At 42.9% G+C, this 22,189-nt stretch overlaps 1 protein-coding gene across 5 annotated transcripts in view; it reads left to right on the forward strand.

The window, feature by feature from the left end:
* Positions 1-10,895, forward strand: part of LOC110260224 (uncharacterized) — a 173,714-nt gene extending 162,819 nt beyond the window's left edge. For all 5 annotated transcript variants that reach the window (XR_014843357.1, XR_014843356.1, XR_014843360.1 and 2 more), the window contains one exon: positions 8,701-10,895. The gene's annotated coding sequence lies outside the window, so the exon portion shown is untranslated. The remainder of the gene's footprint in view (positions 1-8,700) is intronic.
* Positions 10,896-22,189: the final 11,294 nt, after the last annotated feature.

Consider the following 22,189-nt stretch of genomic DNA (forward strand, 5'->3'; position numbering starts at 1 on the left):
CCCCCCCCAAAAAAAAGACAACAACAACAAAGGATCCAAATATCTGCTGATTTGTTCAACTTCAACAACCATACCTGACTTTTATATTCTTCATAAAAGGTGAGGTTTATAATGCATAATGTAGGAGAGAGCTCTCTGCAGGTCCCATTTTATATATGTAAATTTTTTTAGGGCTGCACACATGGCATATGGAAGTTCCCAGGCTAGGGGTGGAATTGGGGCTGAAGCTGCTGGCCTACACCCCAGCCACAGCAACACTAGATCCATCCAAGCCACATCTTCAACCTATGCTGCAGCTTGTGGCAACGCCAGATCCTTCACCCACTGAGCGAGGCCAGGGATCAAACTTGCATCCTTATGGATACTAGTCAGGTTCTTAACCCACTGAGCCACAGGAACTCCTGCAGGTCCCATTGTAAAAGAGCTTCTGCTTTACATGGCTGGGTGACTGAATTATTTTTGTTATTCTTTTAGTTTGTATTGTTGTCATGTTGCCATCCTATAGAACATCGCAAATAGAGGAGAAAAGCTTCATCCTTCATTCTCTTTCACTAATTCAATATCCATTGAGATTTGGTATATTTCCTTTCAGTCTTTTTTCTTGAACATGTAATTCGTAAAAAAATAATAACCACAGTAGGCAGAAACTTTGACACCATTTTTCTTCACTTAAGGTTACATCTTTGTTTTCTTATATCCCAACATGGTATTTTTTTCTTGGCTCATATGTTCCAGGGGGGCTGGGGAAGCTAACATCCTAGAAAGGCCAATGGTTCAAAAAAAAAAAAAATCCCCCAGGAAAGATTGAGCTTTCTAGCTGGGGGACTGGGGAAGGACAGCCTAGCAAGAAAGAGAACTTTTAGACACTGATCACCAAATACCACAAGAAAAAAAAAAAAAAAAAAAAAAAAGCCCCATACCATCTTTTTAACCAGGGCTGTGTGGGAACTGGACTTCCACTCTCAGCAAACTGTAAGGAGGTGCCCAGATCCCTAGCTGCAGTGGTGTCAGAGAAGGCAGAGTAGGGACCCAGAACGTTTGTGCTCTCTGGGCAGTCATTAGGCCTTTTCCCACATCGCACGTACTGCCCCTATCCCCAGCCAGAGTGGTACCAGCAGAGGCCTGGAGGGGACTCTGAACTGGAAATCCCACCCCCAACCCCAGAGCCCTGAAGGGCCCCTCCCCCTTCCCTGAGTGCCTGCAGAGGCCACATGGGGCGCCTAGATTTCCTCCTCCCCCTGGCAGTCATGAGGTGGTGTCTGTTCTCTCTGGTTTGGTATCAGAGGGAGCCTGCTATATCAGAAGATTGAAATACGAGTCAGAGTTTCAGAACTCCAAATGTTGGGACTCGGCAAGAAAAAAAAAATCGCTCGCCATGCAGATGACTATGAATTTTTTGGTGGGGGGGGGGGCTGCAGGTGCAGCATATGGAAATTTCCAGGCTAGGGGTCAAATTGGAATTGCAGCTGCTGGCCTATGACACAGCCACAACAACAATGAACGGATCCAAGCCACAGGATCAGTGACCTACACTGCAGCTCGTGGCAATGCTGGATCCTTAACCCACTGAGTGAGGCCAAGGATTGAACCCGCATCCTCTTGGATATTGGTTGGGTTTGGTTCCACTGAACTCCAGGACTAGGAAAAATCTTAAATGAAAAGGACAATCATGAGACACCAACATCTCTAGAGAGCAAAGACGTTAGAAATTACCCAGCAAGGAATTAAATGTAGACTTTTTTTATTGTCTTTTGTCCTTTTAGGGCCACACCTGAGGCACATGGGGGGATCCCAGGCTAGGGGTCTAATCAGAGCTATAGCTGCCAGCCTATGCCAGAGCCATAGCAACGCCAGACCTGAGCCTCGTCTTCGACTTACACCACAGCTCACGCCAACGCTGGATTCTTAACCCACTGAGCGAGGCCAGGGATTGAATGCACATCCTCACGGATACTAGTTGGATTCGTTACCCCTAAGCCACGATGGGAACTCCTAATGTAGACATTTTAAAGTGTTTCAATGGGAAATTATGACAATGTTTGAAAAAAGTTAAAAACAAAGTTTCAACAGAAAAAAGATCAAAGGTATAAAGAATGGTTTGAACAGAAAAACATAATATCCAAAATTAAAAAATAGTAACATAGAGGGATAGACGAAAAATCAGTGAAACTTTAAAAGTTTTATCGAAGTATAGTTGATTTACAAAGTTGTGATAATTTCTGCTGTACAACAAAGTGATTCAGTCATACATATACACATATCCATGAAACTTTAAGATAAAAGGATAGAAATGATCCAAATTGAACAACAGAGGAAAATAGAATAATAATAATAATTTAAAAAAATGAACAGCGCCTCAGGGACCAGTGGGACTAACTAAAGAAGCTCACATTCATTCACAAAAGTCCCAGGGAGAGAAGCAAGAGGGATGGCCTGAGCGTGCCTTTGAAGAAATTATGGCTAAATTTCCCAAATCTGACAAAAGATAAATCTACAGACTGAAGAGGCCGAGTGAATCTGGAACAGGAAAACCCCAAAGAAATCCGTGCCAAGATACATCATAATTGAAGTTCCCATTGTGGTGCAGTGGAAACGAATCCCACTAGTAACCATGAGGTTGTGGGTTCGATCCCTGGCCTCACTCAGTGGGTTAAGGATTCAGCGTTGCCATGAGTTGTGGTGTAGGTCCCCGACACGGCTCGGATCCTTCACTGCTGTGGCTGTGGTGTGGGCCAGCATCTGTAGCTCTGATTAGACCCCTGGCCTAGGAACCTCCATACACTGAGGGTGCAGCCCTAATAAGCAAAAATAAATAGAAGATATATCATAATATCATTTCTGAAAACTGTATAGTTTTTTAGAACTTCACAAGAACAAAATCTTGAAATCACTGGGAGAGACATGACATAAATGTCCCTTCAGAAATCATCTTTATGTCCAGAAGGAAATATTAGAATGCTTTTTTTAAAACTCAGTTTTATTGGAGTATAGTTGATTTACCATGGTGTATTAGTTTCAGGTGTACAGCAAAGTGAATGAGTCCTACATATAAATATTCCCATTCTTTTATTCCCATATAGGTTATTACAAACTATTGAGTACATTTTTCCGTGCTGTACAGTAGGTTCTTGTTAATCATCTGTTTTATACGCTGGTGTGGACCTGAGATTATCATACTAAGTGAAGTCCAACAAAGACAAATATCATGTGATGTTACTTATACGTGGAATCTAATAAACATGATACAAAACAACTTATACAGAATAAGACTATAGAAACTTATACAGAATGTTTTCAAATGCTCAAAGACAAGAATGGCTAATCCAGAATTCTATACCCAGAGAGAAGGTCTTGATAGAATGAAGGTGAAATAAAGCTATTCCAAAGTGAAGGACAGCTGGAGAAATTTGGTCCCAACAAAAAATTTGTTACCGGCGAAAATAAATTCTCTAAAGGAGTTCCTCTAAACAGAAAGTTAAAAAAAAAAAAAAAAAAAAAAGGAATATCTGAAGATTAAGAAGGAAGAAAGGATAACGGAAAGGACAGAGTCAAAATATGTCTAAATACATACTTTCCATTTTCTCCTGAGCTTTCTAAATTATGTTTGGTGGCTGAAGCAAAAGTTGCAACCCTGTCTGATGTGGTTATCAAGTATGTCAAAGCAGGAAATATTTAAGACTATTATTTTATTGTTAGGTATTACTCAAGGGACATTTTAAGGTGATGGAAATGGTCTGTATATGCAGAGTGGCGGCGATCACACGACTGCATACATTTTCCAAAACGTATAAAACTGTATGTAATTCAACCTCCATAACTAAGTTTCATAAAAACAAAAAAAGGAAGCATCAGCCTATACTTAATTGCACCCACAATAATTGAATGTTGATATTGTTTTTCATTTTTTTTTACTATGCAAAACAGTGTGATCACAAATATTTGGGAGCAAATTACTTTTGTTTCTCCAAGGACTTGTACTATCTCTATAGGCTGGATTCTCAGAAATTATAGTGTGAGTGGAGAGGGAGGAGGAGTCAAGGGATAAATGCTATGAATGTTTTTACAGCCACTGAGAAATAATTGCAAAATGACTTCCCAGAAGCACACTTTCTTTTAACCAGTTGATAATACTGCTAAGAGGCTATGAAAACACCCTTGCCCTTGTGGGCAACGTAACTTGACTGCTCCTGTCAGTTGGTTCCATTTGGTTCACATATCTCTTCCTGATAATTGAAGGGTTTGTATTTACTTGAGCCTTTATAATTACGCCATATAGGATTAGCTGGGCAGAACAGAACTCACACTATTTACAGTTCACTACGCACCCCTTAAACATTCACACACATGTGTGACAAGCTATAAATACTGTTCATTTCTAACTAGAGTGTCTGGTTCTGGTAATGACCGCCAACTGTCTTCATCAGAACATTGGGGACATTCGTAGGCAGGAGAATCAGGAAGGCTCTCTCTAGCCTCGTTCTAGGGTGGCCCACCCCGTTTCCTCTTTATTCTTTATGCTCTGCCTCTCTTGGTCCTCACATCATCTTCTTGTCCCATTCAATTGCATGTACCTCTCTACTCTACCTTTTAATGATCCCTTGATTTTGCTCTGATGTATTCGATTAATTCCCATTCTATCATAAATATGATGCAATCTGTCACAAACTGCTGACAATACAGAGTTTAGGATCTAATATCTTCATCTGCTCTTTTTCTATAGTCGCAGTGATAACTTCTGCTATTGTTGGGTATGTGCAACACTTGTCCCCAAGGAGATGTGATTTTCCTAATATTTTATTGCAAAATCTATTTGCTGCAGTTGTTGCACTTTGAAGCACCTCTTCACTGCAGTGACGGGCCGTGTTTTATAGTCTCTCCTGGCTTTTGGCTGAATGTGAACAATTGATGGGTCAGCATTACCCTAAAAGATAATCCCCTACTTAATGAGAAGTCTTCTGCTCCTTTTTAAATTCTTACCCTGTTGGAGTTCCCATCGTGGCTCAGCGGTTAACAAACCCGACTAGGATCCATGAGGACGTGGGTTTGATCCCTGGCCTCGCTCAGTGGGCTAATGATCTGGCATTGCCGTGAGCCGTGGTGTAGGTCTCAGATGCGGCTCGGATCTGGCATTGCTGTGGTTGTGGTGTAGGCCAGGAGCTACAGCTCTGATTGCACCCCTAGCCTGGGAACCTCCATATGCTGCAGGTGCGGCCCTAAAAAGACAAAAAGACAAAAACAAACAAACAAAAAAACCCAAAGAATTAAAAAAAAAAAAAAAAAGAAAGTAATTCTTCCCCTGTCCTAACATACGGGTACATTTTCACTTATTCTGCTCCATTTAATTTTCAGATTCCTCTTGGAAAAAAGATGTGACCACTCCTGATTTGTGCCCACACAACATGGTGACAAAGCCCTCCTAGGCCGATGCCATGGCATTATTGGAAGGTATCCTCTAAATGAGGTGTGACCCAGCTCTGCAGAGAGTCGGCCAGCTGGTCTTCACCTGCACTCAGGGGAGATGGCAGCTGCTGTTCTGCTCTAGCCTTGACAAGTTCCCAAGTCTCTTGACTTTTGTGCCTTCTTCCAATGGAGCACCTGCCAAGGGTTAGCTCCATTCCCGGCTTTTGGGATCCTTTAATGAAGAAAGCAGAAATCTGCTTGTATGGCATATACATTCTAGTGCAGAGAGACAGAGACAGACCCTAACTCATGAACATTATAATTTAGTAAATGATATTGCACGTGAGAGATGAGGGCTGAGGAAAGAAATGCAAGTAGAGGCACATTAGATGCCATTAGGAATGTTGGGGCTTGTGGTGTCTGCAATTCTAAGTGGGCTGGTGAGGATAAACATTATGGAGAAAGTGACGTGAGAGCAAAGTCGATGTCTGTGCAAAGACCATTCTGGGCCCAGGGGACAGCTGATGCTGAGGACCTCAGGCGGGATGTGGGTTATTTGTGGCTGAGTGATGAGGGGCCGAGTAGGTAACAGGGAAGCCAAATCACAAGGGGCTCTGTAGGGCACCGTGGAATGTAAATCCAGGGCCATTTCCCTAAGCCGTAGCCAGCAAGCCAATTTCCACCAGCAGCTTTATTCAATATAGTTTATAAGAAAGCCGTCCTTGAACCAGTCAGCGTGGATTCTGCTGGCCAAATCCCACTGCACAAATGTTCAATCTTGTTTCTAGCAAGACTTGGCATAATTTTGAAACTGTTCAATCAACCCAGTAAATATGAATTAAACATTTATAGTTGTATTAAATATTCGAAAGATAGGAACCAAAACAGTCTATCAAGTAATTGTACATATTTGTGCATTGAAAAAAATGCATATTCATGAGAGCTATGTAAATATATATTTAGTCATTTCCTCCTCCATGTGAAAAGCCACGGCTGAACTACAGATGGTAACTTTCTTGCATGTCATTATGAGAACGGTGCAGTAAACCATTCTGAAATGTTCTGAGAAAATGGTCATGGCTGTTTGGCCAGTCCATGAGTTCAGTGCTCTGAGACCTAGGGAGAAGAAAGTTCTAGAACATGCCTGTCCTTGCGGTAGGCCTCTGAGAGGGAAACGGCCATTGGCCTGCAGACGAGGACCCTCGGGCACTATCTTGTTTCCCATGGAAGTCAGGCTCACACTATTTTCCACCAAGGTCACAGGAGGAAGGATACTCATGTGCAGGGCACATCTAGTGTCACGTGCAGTCCTGACAGCCCTGCACCATTTCTCTCCCACTCAGAAAAGCGTATCACATGCCAGGGAGTGAGAATAATGATATCTGGGGGTGAACGTTTAATTCATTCTAATTTATGCAAAAACATGTCCAACCTGAGTATGATGTCTATTCATAGTAACACGACTGGCACCCTCACAACTGCTCCTGACAACTCTGGTGGGTCCTTCTGCCACATCTGAGCGCTCTCTTGGTAAGGAGATTGCTGAGAGTATACACGTTCTAATTTTGTCTTTGTGTGAAGCTCTGATGTGAAACTCTTTCTGAAAAAATCACAATTTTCAAAAGGGATCTCTAGTTCCTAAGGCCTTGCCAACTCATTCTCTCAGCGAAGATTCTCCAAGACCCAATGTGTGCACTTTCTTTCAGAAACTAAGTCTTTTCCTATACCCTCCGTGCTCCCTCAAGTATTCTGAGGAGGTGAGGGAGAGGAAAGATAGAGATCGAATGAGAGAGACAGAGATGGGTTAAGAGCTATAGCTGGGTCTCCCTCTCATTGACCTCTGACCAGCTGATCCCACCACTAAGCATTCATGAGAGAAATAGGCAGAAATGCCACGTTCACACAGGGATTCCTGGAGTCACTAGGGGGTGCCTTAGCCTGGTTAGTGGGACTGATGTTTGGGTTAGCCTGGAGTACTGAGGATGACCCTAGAGGCAGACTGGACGTGAGCCATTGTCTCTCGGAGGCTCTCTTCTGAAGACACAGGGATTTTGATTCTATAGTAAGTTATCCGTAAGAAACAGCCAGCGGACTGGGTGGGCCATGGGGTGATGTGGCTTGAGTTGTCCTTTCTGGGTCTTTCCACCTCCCTCAGGGTAAAAGCCAAAGTCCTCAGGATGACTTAGAAGGTCTTTTGGGATCTGTGCCCCCACCTCTATGACTTTATCTCTTACCCATCACTTATTTCTTCTACCCCATTGGGCTTCTTGCTGTTCTTTGAACCACCTCAGGTCCTTTGCATCTGCTGTTTCTTCTGCTCAATATGCTCTGCCTGTCATTTGTGGGGCTACTTTCCTTACTTCCTTGAAGTCTTTATTAAAAAAGGACCTTATCAATAGGCTTCTTCCTTCATCATCCTATTCAAGATTTCACCTGTCTTCCCAGTGTTTCATTCTCCATCTTGATCTTCTGAGCACTTACCACTCACGCCTTGTAGTTATTTATCTTATTTGGTGTCTGGATCCCCACTGCAGTGTACATTCCGCAAGGGCAGGGGTTTTTGTCTATTTTTTCTCATTGCTATATGCCAAGCATCCTGAACAGTGCCAGCCACATGGCAGAATTCAATATTTCCTGAGTGAATCAATGACTGCGTGCTTAAGAGCAAGGAAACTACATTGGGCAGTGCTGCGCAGACAAGGGACCATGTACTGAGAGACAGGGCCAGGGAGAGATGCTGACAGATTTTCTGAAAGCATTACAGTTCCCACTTCCAATCTCTAATGAATCTGAGTTTTATCTCCAGTCCAGGGTGTATCCCTACAAAATCCGTCTGTTCTTAATCGACCCTAAGTGGGTTTGTCTTTAATGCTAAAAAAAAAAAAAAAAAAAAATCTCTAAGCAAAAAGGATAGAGCCAAACTAGGAAGCTCTAATTGTTTTCTCAGCATGCAGAGTGCCTTGGAGGATGGGGTTCCCGGGCCATGAACAGCTTTGTGAGTTCTATTCCCTGCTTCCTCTCCCAGATAACTAGGTCACAGACAACTGGTGCTTTCCCATGTGGCAAAAGGGAGCATGCATAAACATCCCCGCCTCCTCTCTCTTTGCTTTTCAAGCACTGCTGAATGCCTCCTAATGATTTTATCTGCTTGGAGGTCTGGTGGCTTTCCCACTCTCCTAGAAGCTGGTGGAGCCCGCAGCTGATGCATGCTCTGACCACCTGACTTGAAACATGCTTTGATGAATTAGTGCAACCCACCCAGCCATTTACTTTAAATTTTACCCTTGCTTCTTCCTCTAGCAAACAATTAAGGAGCAGCAGTAGCTTCCTGCAGGGGAGACCCACGCCGCCTGTCCTCTGCGGAAACAGTTTGGCATTTTTCCAAGTGATGAATGGTGTGGACCAGGAGCGCCAGTTTTGCTCAGCTTTCAAGCATCCCAATCAGTAAATGGATTGCATTCAAGACAATCGAATGAATCCAGATCACCAATGATGAGACCATCAAGGTTACCGGCAAGTCCGGTGATTCAACCTGGGGTCTGGGAAATGCAGCCTTGAACTTAGCAATGCAGTGAGCAGAAGGCCAGCAAGAGGCCACAGGAATAACTGGGCCCGGTGACAAGGCACCGCTGCCCCCTCCTCACTGGGTGAGTAGCCTAGTCCAACATCAAAAGCTCCTGAGTAAGAGGAAAATGCCTCTTTAACAGTATTAAGGGACAATTTATTATGGGTACCCTTCCAGGGAAAAACACAATGTCAGTGCAGGCCCATTGCATTTGCATTATTTCCAGACAACAGCAGCAGCAGAAAGGGACACTGATTTATTTCCTCACAAGCACAGGTGAATTTAATGTCTGTTGGGATTGAGCCAGGGAAGACTTTACCCTCTCAGGGCTCACAAGTGCTTGGGGGTGGAAGCGGGGGGATCTGCAGATTTTTGGAATGTGGTCCTCTCTGCTGCTTCGGTTAAATTTAGCTTCCCTGAGCCTATGCTTCTCTTCATTGAAAATGGTCTTGCAGGGCGAAGGAGAGGTAAAAATTTATGTTCGGAAATAGGAAATCTGGTGTTATGCTCTGGTCCAGCTAATTTCTTTCTCAGTGACTTGGATGCATAATTTAGTTCTTCTAAGATGCAATTATTTCTTCTGTAAATGGGTTTAAGGCTGCAGGTGAGGGTCCGATAAGCCACTGTATTGGAGATGCTTTCCGAATTGTGCAAGTGCCACAGTTTGAGGGCCATGTCAGTTTGAGATTCCTAGCAGAGAGCAGAGCTGTACCTCAGAAGAATCATCCCAAAGGAGGTAATAGCGATTACCCTTTGGTCCCTGGCATCAGAAAATTCTAGAATGTAAACGGTAATAGCAGAAAATATTCTGGGGACTGGTCTTCCAAGCCTCTCGTTTGGCACACAGAGAAATCAGCCACAGGGAAGGAAGTAGACTGAGCATCGTGGGAGACGAGATTATATTAATTTCCTTTGCTCTCTGTTCCCTCTCTGTGTACTGCTGAATGCCCCGTACACTATAAATGCTCAGTGCTGGTGGAAGTGAGAGAATTCCAACCCAACCAGGGGTCACCTGGGTGGTTTCGAAAAAGAACATGGCTCATCTAAGCCAGAAACATCCAGGTAAAAGCTTCTGGTTTCAACTTCTGACAGCAGTGCTCTGAAGTCTTGGAGAGAATTCATTCCTAGCTGACCATCTTTCCGTAACAATTTTAACATACACAGTTGGACAATTTTACGAAATGTCATCCCACACATTACCTTATTTCATTCTCCAAATGACCTGCTGAAGAAGACGTGATAACTTTCCATTTCCCAAAATAAGAAACTGAGGTTCTTAGAGGCTGGGTGACCTGGTCCGTGATGTTCAGGCACTGCCAAAATTTGAACTTGAACCCAGGACACTTGAGTGCATTCCATTAATACCCCCTCATCTAATACCAAATAGATACCCTTTGCATCTGTTTCTCCTTTCCTCCTTTTCTTCTCTCCCCACCCCTCGATTCTCACAAACTCGTGTCATGGTGCAGACACCATGTGGGGCACTGGAGCAGGTGAAAGATGAATAGAACCATGTCTGTTTTTGAAGAGTTGGCAATCTACCCAAGAAGAGGATTTACAGGCATAAAGGTAACTCTGAGTGCAGCTGATCTTTGTGAAGCTCTAACCCCAACTGAGGACAGTCTGAAGGGGTTCATTGACAAGCATTTAACTGCCCAGAAGCTGAGAGAAAGAAAGAAATCCAAGTTCAGGGCATTGCTGCTGCCTGGACAAAATGTAGTCCTGGAAAAAACATTCCCTGGAATCCCAGGTCACCCCTTTCACGACATCTAGGCTTGCAAAGTCTGTGCCTTCACATTTCCCCGCTCTCTTTGGTGTGACGAATGAAAGATGGGGGTGACACACCCAAATGGAATCTGCAAATCGCTGATCCTTTTAAAAACGACTTTTGTAAATACCAATAAAACAAGTCTCGACACCGTGTTCTCCAGTTCAGGGAATTCATTCAACCAGGAGGCCTGGAGGGGGGAAAGCTGCTCCCTAAGAACTATTCTCTTTTCAGAGAGCTCACCTGAAACTGAAACTTGTCTTCCCACTCTTCCCCTCTGCCTGCCTTGCTTTGCTTCTGAGTCAATTAGTCTTTAATCCCTTCCTTCTTTGTCTGCCTTCACTTTGTCTAAATAGCAGAATCGGTTATGTGTGTCAAATGAATGATTCCACCCCAGAGTGTCAAAGTCTGAAAGAAATACCTCCTAGTCGCTTGATAAATATTTATTCAATGAATGAATGAATGAATGAACCATGACCAGGTTTGGATACTGGCTCTATCATCTACCAGCTGCTTGGCTCTAAGAAAGATATTTAACCTGTTTGTGCCTCAGTTTCTTGTCCTTCCAAATGGTGGGTGGTAGGTTACCGGAATGTGTATATTTATGCACTAGATAAAGTACCCGTGGTTCATTCGGTACTTAAAACTTGTAGCCACAATGATCATCATTGTCAGAGAGACCTGTATGTGATCTGTAAGGAATGCTCCTGAAAGGTGAGGAGGGTCAAGGGGGTAGTTTGCATTAGCTGTGAGGAGCAGATGATTTAAAGAAGCAGAGGAAAGGGTTTGACGGGAGGCATTTCAGCCAGTTGTACTAAAGTAAAAGAGTTAAGGTCTGGAATCTTCTGAAGGTAAGAAAAATTGGGTGAAAATGGAGACTCAGGCAAAGCTGTAGAAAGGGGTGAGGAATGCAAGACAAATAGATGATCAAATGGGTGCCTAAAATTAAGTTGTTGGTGATAAGGTATCAGGTGGTTGTTAAGAGCTGTGGATACAGAGACACAGCAAGAACAGCCCCCCAGCCCCACCCCAAGAAGGGAGGCTGATGCCCAATGCCATGTGGGGTGATAAGGTGACAGCAGAGGGTATTTCTCAGGCTGTGGAAGCCTAGAGGAGCAATTGTGATACTGCGTCCAGGAGAGCTTCCTAAGGAAGGCATTGGCTCTTCCAGGATTCCTTCATTTCTCCCCATTCTCTCCCTTGTCACTCACTTACTCAGCCCCCATTCTTGAACACCTGTGTACTTGCTATGTAAAGAATTGCACTCCAGGGACACAACCAGAACAAGACAGACGTAGTCATGGAACTTCGAGTTCAGTAGATTTCCTGACATGGATGGGGAGGATGCCATTCCAGGCAGAGGGAACAGTATGGATAAAAGCACAGAGAACTTAAGAACAAGCTTGGATTGCCACCAGCAGCCCCCTGGGAATGGCATGGATGGTTTGTCCTCCGAGTGTCTCTGGGGGTTGAGTCTGTACAGAGCGTCAAGCAAGAGAGACAGAGGGCTGATGGTCAGTAGAGGAGATTTGGAACTTCAAATGAGGCCTCCAGCCACAGATGGGTTGAAGAGAAAAGAGGCAGCCTAGAGAAATAGCTATGGGGAAGAGTGGAGGGCTTCTGTGCGGAGGCAAGGAGCACGGCGGTCAGATGGTGAGATGAAAGGATGTTTCTGGATGCAGAGTTCTCTCCAGGAAGGGGTTAAGGAGACAGCACTACATCTTACTAGAGGCTGCAGAGGGGCCATGAGCCCCTGAGAGGAATAAGAGGGGCTGGAGGGTGGCGAGGAGGCAAACTTCTACTTCACAATATTTGGCATCAACACTGTGAGTGAAGATCTGACAGTCCTTTGAGATGTCAACCCTAAGACTTCCCCTCACCAGGCACTTACCTGGCCCTCTGGGAACAGGGGTGGGTTTCTTGGTGTCAGTTCCATCTTTTGGCAGTGGAATGACTTTAGGATACCTAGGAAGGGTCAACCAGTTTGACCCAGGGCTGAATTTGAGACTGAAGATGACATTCGGCGGAAAAAAGGTGGAGACAGACAGCCCATCCTTCAAAGTTCCACAGGTAAAAGTAAAACACTCACCCATCTTGATTTGTCACTGCCTCTGTGAACTCTCTTTTATCCAGTTCTTGTACTCCTTTGCTGGGAAGCAGCATGAGGAAAAGTCAATGCAAAGAATGTTGCAAAGTCTCTACCTTTCGGGTGAGTTTCTTTCCCACTCAGATTCTCTCTTGGTGCCCCAGGTCGCCTTCCGAAGAACACAGACCAAAATCCCCAGAGTTCTTTCTATCAAGGTCTCCCTCTCCCCCATAACACCTTTTCCATATCTCCCCAACTGCAATGCCATCATCATCATTTTTTTAAAAAAAAATTTGGAGGCAGCACTGTACCTTTTTTAGTATCATCTAAAGCAGGGTCTGGCATGCACCTGAGTAAATGAACGTTTCTTCCATAAACTGAATTATCAGTAACAGATTATATGCATTAGGTCTCCTCTGGTACCTTCCTTTTCAAAAGATACTCATGGAGACCAGGAGAAGAGAGATTTTGGGCCAGGGCACTCTCTCCGGCACAATTGCTCATGTCACTGCCCACCCAGTGTGCTTGAAATGAAGAATTTGCTTCAGATGAAACTGCATGCAGTGTCCTGTGGTGGCTCGTAACTTCCAGTAGGCAGAAACAGCTGGGAGCTACCTAAGACTCTGTAGGGGTTCTGATTCAGTAGTTTCGAGGTGGGACTCTAGAATACAAAATATTTATCTCTCTAGTTTTATCTATCTACCCATCTATCTAGTCATCCATCCACCCATCCATCCATCCATCCATCCATCCATCTTTCAAGGTCATCTGGAAGTCTGGACAACAGCTTTGAGAGAGAAGCCCTAGAACTGGAGTTTGAAGACTTGGATTGGAATGATGGAGGCTCCACCACCAATCAGTAACTGGGATAATAACTTTTTTAAGCCTAAGGAGACCGTCTGTAAAATGACAACTATAATTTACCTCCTGGGGCTATCTGGGGATACAATTAATTACTATTTGTAAGCATGAGAGTCATATAGTAGGTTCTCAGTAAAAATTAGTTGCACATGAATATACATGATGGTAGAAAATGCAGGGAGACTGAGGTTGGGGGACCAGTTGATAACCAGGAAGAAAGAAAACATAAGGGATTTGGGCATAGAGAGAATGTGATGATATATTCGATACATTTTTAATTGCTCTGGCTTTGGCAAAGTAGAAAGAGGCCCCAGCCAGTGGATCTGTTTCCCAGGGGCACAAGGAAATGCTTTTCCGGCAGCTGTCGGTCCAACCCAGAAGGAAATAGGCTTAAGAGCAGAGCAGTCCACAAATCACAGTGTGAGGAATGCTCTTTGCTTGGGGAGCAGGAGGGAGAGGGCTCTGTTTCTGTAGGTACCGCCAAAGGTCATGTCCACGATGTGCAGTAGGGGAGAAGGATGGATGGTACCTTGGGCTACATTGCAGAGAAACAATTAGTCAGGCACCTGGGTCCAGAGAACAGACCTCCCCTGTCTGTGTCTTCACACAGAGCTACAAGGCTGGCTATAATCATGTGCTTTGCAAGAAACAAATATTCTGTAAGCTGATGGCAAAGTTGACGTGAATCTATCAGTGAAAATATTTCTTGTGTACTTATAAGATGCAAATACGAAATGAACCCAGACCTTTATTAACCTGGGTCCCATCCCTCTTTTCTATCCCTTGGTCCCTTGGGGTGATTTGGGGCGTGGCTCTCACCTCAATGGATAGAAAACACTCCAGTGCGTCTTCTCCACCACCCCATGTTTTGTTTTTGTTCCTCCTGTGCTCAGCACATAATGGATCCTGAGGATATCCAATCAAAGCAGCCTCAACGGAACTGCGAGTACGTATGGATCAGGCATTTTATTTTATTTTATTTTTTTATAAAGCAAATTCATGTTTATTTATTAACACTGTGTTTAGCAGAGCACATAGCTCTGTTTCTTTAAAGCCTTACTTCCCCAAATGCCTGGTAGTGTCTACAGATTTCGCAAATATACTAGGGTTAACTTTCAGATTATCAAGTAATGAGTATACTATGCTTTTAGAAAAAAAGTGTCCTACTCTACCTCATGTGATACTGAAAACATGGAAATAATGAAATAGCTAGGACTGGATAGAAAAGAGTAGAATAGAGGTCACTCTCTGATGTCAGGATGGGCGGGAACCCTCTTAAGATAAATAAATGCTAGAAACACTAAGAAAAAGATTGATTACATTTGATTACACAATCAAGATACTGACTATAAAAACTTTGAATTTCACAAACCTATCATAACTAAAATGAAAATAAGAAAAAAACTTCAAAATATATGAAAAATTGGTTAATAGCTATAGTACATGAAGAACTTTTAGAAATTAAAAGTAAAAATATATTGATCTCCATTTTTTGAAAAACAGGGTGCATTGGATCAGGCATTTTAAATTGGGTGTATGCTCCTTCTGGTATAGTTTGGTGTGCTAGGAGTTATTCTTCTCCATGTCTCAACTTTTCCTGAGAAACTGATGAAACAAAGGCAAGGGACCTAATTGTTGAATTATATGGAACTATACAGCAATCTTGTTTTTGTTTTGTTTTGTTTTGTTTTTTGTCTTTTTTTTTTTTTGTCTTTTTGCCTTTTCTAGGGCCGCACCCACAGCATATGGAGGTTCCCAGGCTAGGGGTCCAATCAGAGCTGTAGCCGCTGGCCTACACCAGAGCCACAGCAACGCGGGATCTGATCCATGTATGCAACCTACACCGCAGCTCACGGCAATTGCCAGATCCTTAACCCAGGGATCAAACTTGCAACTTCATCGTTCCTAGTCGGATTTGTTAACCACTGAGCCACGACGGGAACTCTGCGATGTTTTTTAAAAAATACATTTTATTGGAATATGGCTGACTTACAAAGTTGTGTTAGTTTCAGGTATACAGCACAGTAAATCAGTTATACCTATACATATATCCATTCTTTTTCAGATACTTTTCCCACATAGGTTATTACACAGTATTGAGTAGATTTCCCTGTGCTATACAGTGACAAGGACCCTTGTTACCTGTCTACTTTTTACGTATAATATTGTGTATATATCCATCCCAACCCCCTAATTTATCTCTCCCCACCCCACATCTCCCCTTTGGTAACCTTAAAATGAACCTCGATAAGTTATAAAGCCAGATGACAAATCTGCATGAATTTTGAGATACATTCGTCATCCTACTGTATAACTTATCACTCTCCTTCTCTTGTGACTGCCCTGAGTTTTTGGATATGCAGTGTTTCTAGGATTACGCTGGCAATCATGTATGGCCAGCCTTGTGAAGGCAAGGACTGTGCTTCCTGATGAATCCCTGGCAATAAGTCCAGTTCCTGGCATATAGGAAGTACTCAGGAAAAAGTTGCTAAATAAATGAGCGTTTTCTGAATTATTTTTCAGCTGTTTCTCTTCACTCTTTAAGCCGAGTGTAAACTTCGATAGGATGTCCTAATTATCTTTGGCTCTCCAGTGCCTGGCACATAATAGGTTCTTGCTATGTGTTCATTCCATGCTTCCTTGTATACCTCCCGTGCAAATATAAGACACTGTGTGCATTTTCACAAATGATGGAGAGGTCACGGAGCTGTGATGAAATCATGCCTCTGCTGCTTACCACTTTGATTTCTTACTTAATCTTCCTCAACCTCATTTTTCCCTGTCTGCAGAATGAGAACAACAATTCTTATTTCAGAGGATGAATGTCAAAAATCAATGCTGTTTTATATACAAGATGCATGACACATAGCTTGGCTTCAACAAACACTAGTCCTCTCTTCTCTGCTGCTTCCATCTCATTTCTAGACAATAGTTTATGGGCATTAGGATGGGATTTGAAAGGGCTAAGCTTTGGTGCTAGTTGTCAGATTTGGCTCTCATTCTACAGAATGAGATTCTTACTTTGCCTGGTTCTGAGAAAACCCCTTACTGCCTTTGAGGTTGTTTTTTTAAAAATTCAGCAAAATGGGTATGATTCTTGCAAACGTTCTCTGCTGGTGTTCTGGGGAGAAGAATGAGATAATGTCTGGAAGGAGCCTTAAGCTTCAGAGATGACAGGTGCTGTATAAATCCAAAGCCCAGAAGCTCTCTGCTATTGCTTTTCAGTGGATTGTTGGGCTCTTTTAGAGCAGGAGGTTGCCATCGCAGACACAGTCATCAGCTTTGTCTCCTTCCTAAAAGCCCTTTGAAATATCTGAAGGCACCAAAGTTGTTGCTTTGACTTCTTATGCTTCCCGTCTCTCCTCTACTCCACTGGCTTGCTCTGAGGTTGAAAGTAATTGCTTTTGGGGTGGGTGGAAAAGTAAAACAATCTCAAGGACAATTGCCCAATGGACAGTAGACTTGGGTTCCAGTACTGACTGAGTTGCTTTACCATTGGGCAAATCAATGACTGCCTCTGGGTCTAAGCTGAAAACAAGGAGGTCGGATTAGGTAATCCCCGAGTTCCCAAGCAGCCTTAAGAATGTGAACCAGACACCTATCAGAAGAGCAAAGTCGGTGTGGGAAGAGAGCTAATCGTCGTGGCTGATCACAAACAGGAGAGAATCTCTTCATTAGAAGGGGGGTCGTCAGTGAAGCCTGGAGGGATGGAGGGTGGGAAAGATCATGAGCAACCAGCTTGGGCAGGGTTTTGAAATCCAAGCAGACGATCTGAGAACCAGTACCATGTATAAGTTTTCCTTCTTCTGGGAGGCAGGAAAGTGACTCAAAAAGAGTAACACCATGGCTTTGGAGACAGGCTGACCTGAGTTTAAATCATGGCTTTACCACTGATTAGTTATGTCTTTGGGCAAGTTACTGCACCTTCAGAATCTCCATATTTCTCGGTCACTCCCATGGCATGTAGAAGTTCTGGGGCCAAGGATCAAGCCTGCGCCAGAGCAGCAACTCCAGTTACAGCAGTGACAATGCTGGATTCTTAACCTGCTGAGCCACCAGGGAACTCCAGAATCTCAATTTTTTATTTTTTTTTTGTAAAATGGCCATAAAAACACCCACTTTATGGGGTTGTTATGAGAATTAGGTGATGCAGTACACAGAAGTACAGTGGATCTTCATTATTCACAGATTTTGCTTTCACGAACTTGCCTACTTGCTAAAATTTATTGTAACACCCCAAATCAATACTGGCTGTGCTTTCATAGTCATTTATGGATAGGAAAAGAGTGGTGAAAAATTTGAGTCACCTAAATGTGATTGAGCAATAAGGCCCTCTGCCTTTTTGTTTTAATGTTCACATTATAAACAAGGGTCTTTTTTGCAGTTTATTTAGTGCTGTGGCTTTTGCATTTTTATGCTTGTTGGTGATTTTGCTATTTAAAATGGCACATGGCTGAAATGCTGTCTATTGTTCCTAAGAGCAAGATGGCTGTGAGCTGCCTTATTTAATACATATTGTTGATTGTTTGGTTGATGAAAATGTTTTGACCAGAAGCTTGCAGGAACCTAACCTTGTATTTCTCCTAAGAGCAAAGGTCCAGTATTTGCTAATTCAGTGTTCATGGCTTTATAGACTATTACTATTTTGAATGATGAGGATTGACTATATCTGAAATGGAATTCCTTTATCAGTCAGAACTTGATAGGTTATGCTGCAGTAACAAACAGTGCCCAAATTTCAATAGTTTACCATCTAAAAGCATAATGTCTTATTCATGCTATAGGTCAACTGCAGGTCAGCTATAGCTTTGCCTCACATGCCATCTTAATACAGAGTCAAGGCTGATTTCAGCCTCTATTCAGAATATGCCAGTTCTCTGTCAGAGCTAGATCTGAACTAGGCAATTATTTTATGTCTTCTGCTCTGACAAGCACACAAAATTCTGTTCATTCACATTCTACTGGCTGAAGAAAGACATATGACCAATCCAATATTAATAGAATGGGGAGGTGTGCTTCTCCCACGGAGGCAATGCAAGAGCGTGTCAATGGGTGGGGATGAATAATCCTCTTAGATGTATAAAGGAAAGGGAGAATAAATACTTGGGGAAAAGTACAAATGCAATTTACCACAGTTCCTTTTTCTTGGCTTTCTCAGCTTCCTCTTGTTGCCGTATGATTAGGCAAAGGAGATGACGAACCATTGTCTATAGACAGAATATTTGTACCAGTTCTTCAGAGGGAGACAATTTTCATACATTGAGCTAATGGAAAAAAAACCATTAGGTAAAGCATGTGTGTATGTACATGTGTGTGTTTGGGGAATATATCAACACAATTAGTAAAAGGCATTTTATCAAATAAACTTTAAATAAGCTATTTGAAGGGATTCTTCAAAACTTTCGTTCCAATACCCATGTTTTATAGATGAGAAAATTAAGGCCTAAGAAAGCGAAGGGAGTGCACAAAATACGTATATATTTGGTCTGGTGCCAAGGCTAAGACAAGAAACTGGATCTCTGTTGACAGCCCATACTGATCTTCCATTATAGTCAAAGCATCATAGTGACTGCTGGGTTGATAGATGGTAGTCATCTAGGTTCTTGGATTGAAAGCATGATGTTGTCATTTAGTGGGTGAGGAGATGATTTGGAAGATGAAGTTAGAGGGGACTAGACATGAATCATGATATTGCAAAGAAATGACTGACTTAGAGTTAAGACAGACTCTATTAAGAAATTACCGAGGGATCCCAGGCAAAAGGCAGATTCTCCTAGAGCCCCCGTTTCTTTACCTATGAAATGGTGCTAATTTACCTGACTGGATTACCACTGGAGATTAGAGAAAATGCAAGGAGTTTATCAGGTGCATATGCGGCGTAAGGCAAGTAGTTGCCATAGCTTTGTGTATAATTGTGATTTTAGACGCTATTGTGCAGGTGATTGGATTGTTGCTGTGAAACTAACTGGTCCAGCCACAACTTCTGTGGTTTTCCTAGTTCAGCATGGACAGTGAGCACAATTCTACTTCCATCCTCTCTTCTAGCAAAAGATGAGCTGGAGACCGAAATGTCAGCCCTCCCCCAAAGTAGTAAAGGCAAGATGAAGGTGGTGCATCGACTATGGGTTGGCTCTCCTCCTCTCCTGTGGTGTGGAAATCGCTCAGCAAGCTGGGCGCTATACGCCACTTCAACGAAACTTCCGGTAGTTCAAAGGCAGTCTGGCTTTAAAATATTTATGGAGGTCTTCTTTTCCCACTTACTCTTTCCTTATCTTTCTCTTCCTTCTTTTTAAATTTGCTAGGAAAGGTTGCACAGATGGCTTATAGTTCCTACTCTTGTGCAAAATAGAGAAACGGGCATCAGAGGTTGTATTTACAGCCAGTGAAGATTCCCGGCTGGCTGGAGACAATGGTTACTTTACAGGGCTTGGAACAAGCTTTCTTCTTTTGCTGTTGATGAACTTATTAAATCTTTTTTTTTTCCTTTCACAATACATGATAGGGCGTATTCCTGTGTTATCAGTCAAGGTGATTCTCACTTTAAAGTAAAATGATTGTGTGAGTGCACCAAATAGAAGATCTAAGTGGATGCAAGTATATCCCTTTCAGATCACAGACTGACCATGGACATTTTTCTGTTTACTATTATCAGACAATGAAAATAGACAACAGTTGTTTTAGTGGGTTTAGGGGAAAAATGAACTTAGTAAAGCCTACTTGGCGGAGGGACTGGGATGCACAGGGGAGTTTGCGGTTAGTGGATACAAATTATTACATTTTGGATAAACAAATTTGTTTGGATAAACAAATAGGTCCTATTGTATAGCACAGGGAACTATAGCCAGTCTCCTGGGATAGACCATGATGGAAAATAATACATAAAAACAATGTATAGATATGTATGACTGAGTCATTTTGCTGTACAGCAGAAATTGGCACAACATCGTAAATCAATTATAGTTTAATAAAAAAATAAAAAAGTTAAAGTATACTAGTTTTCTGGGCCTCTGAGAGGCTAAAGTCACAATTACCGGTTTTGTGAACAAGGACCATTTCCAAACCACAGCATGAGAATGTGCCAGCAGAGACCCCATCACTGCTGTTTGAGTGCAGAGACTATAGCTCACATACCGGGCCCAGAATGCCAGAAATCTCACTTCTGCTTCTCCAGAAAGTCAGTCATTTGTTGCCAAAAATGGTTGACAGCCAGCATCTACTTTCTCATCTCTTGGCTCTCAGGGAAGCCGTCAGGGGCTTGCGATTGGTGGGGCTGAGGCTGAGTGTTACAAGGGAGGATGGGAAGGACAGGAAATTCTCAAACATGGGGCACTCCTGATATTTACCATAGATCTTTAAGGCCAGATAACATTGAGAAAAAGAAACCAAACCAACCAACCTGGGAAAGTAGAAATGCTTCTTGGGTCTGCTATTAAGCCTGGACTGTAGACTACAGAGTTCCTTAACCCCAGCACTCTTGGAATTCGGGGCCTCTTTTTTTGTGAGGTGCTATCCCGTGCATTGCAGGTTGTGTGGCTGCTTCCCTGGCCTCTTGCCCAGTAGTATTGCCCCCATCCCCACTGTGATCCCCAAAATATATCTCTGGGAACTAGCAAAATATCCCCTGGAAAGCAAGAGCAATCACTGGCTGAGGACCACAGCTATAGGCCGTAAGATATTTGGTGCACGGTGTGTATATGAATACGTATGTGTGTATGCTTTTGTTTTTTATGTTATTTTATTTATTTATTTATTTACTTTTTTAGGGCTGGACTTGTGGCATATGGAGGTTCCCAGGCTAGGGGTCTAATCGGAGCTATAGCTGCCGGCTTACACCACAGCCACAGCAACACCAGATCTGAGCTGCATCTGTGACCTACACCACAGCTCACGGCAATGCTGGATCCTTAACCCACTGAGCGAGGCAATCTCATGGTTCCTAGTCGGATTTGTTTCCGCTGTGCCATGATGGGGATGCCTTTATTTTATTTTTATTATTTATTTATTTATTCATTTTTTTACTTTTGATGCTAAAAGTGTTTTGGGCGAAGCTGACTGAATCAAATATGATGAGCTATAGGGAATGGGACTGGGGGAGGGGAGTTCTCTTTAGTTTTTCTCTTGAATATAAACATCACAGGTGTACGACTTTGTCTCTCTTTTTCACAGCTCTGTTCCCAGTGCCTAGTACATGGTAATTTAAGGCTCAATAAATATTTGCTGAATGAACGAAAAACTAAAAGAAATCCAAGCTTTTTTTGTTTTTTTTTGTTTTTTTTTTTTTTTGTTTTTTTTTTTTGTCTTTTGTCTTTTTGTTGTTGTTGTTGTTGTTGCTATTTCTTGGGCCGCTCCTGCGGCATATGGAGGTTCCCAGGCTAGGGGTCGAATCGGAGCTGTAGCCACTGGCCTATGCCAGAGCCACAGCAACGCGGGATCCGAGCCGCGTCTGCAACCTACACCACAGCTCACGGCAACGCCGGATCGTTAACCCACTGAGCAAGGGCAGGGACCG

Source organism: Sus scrofa, chromosome 4, assembly GCF_054392235.1.
Source record: "Sus scrofa isolate SSC_HxYL_T2T_F1_AM1 chromosome 4, Sscrofa_HxYL_maternal_Yorkshire_Landrace_v2.0, whole genome shotgun sequence".
NCBI classification, from domain to species: Eukaryota; Metazoa; Chordata; class Mammalia; order Artiodactyla; family Suidae; genus Sus; species Sus scrofa.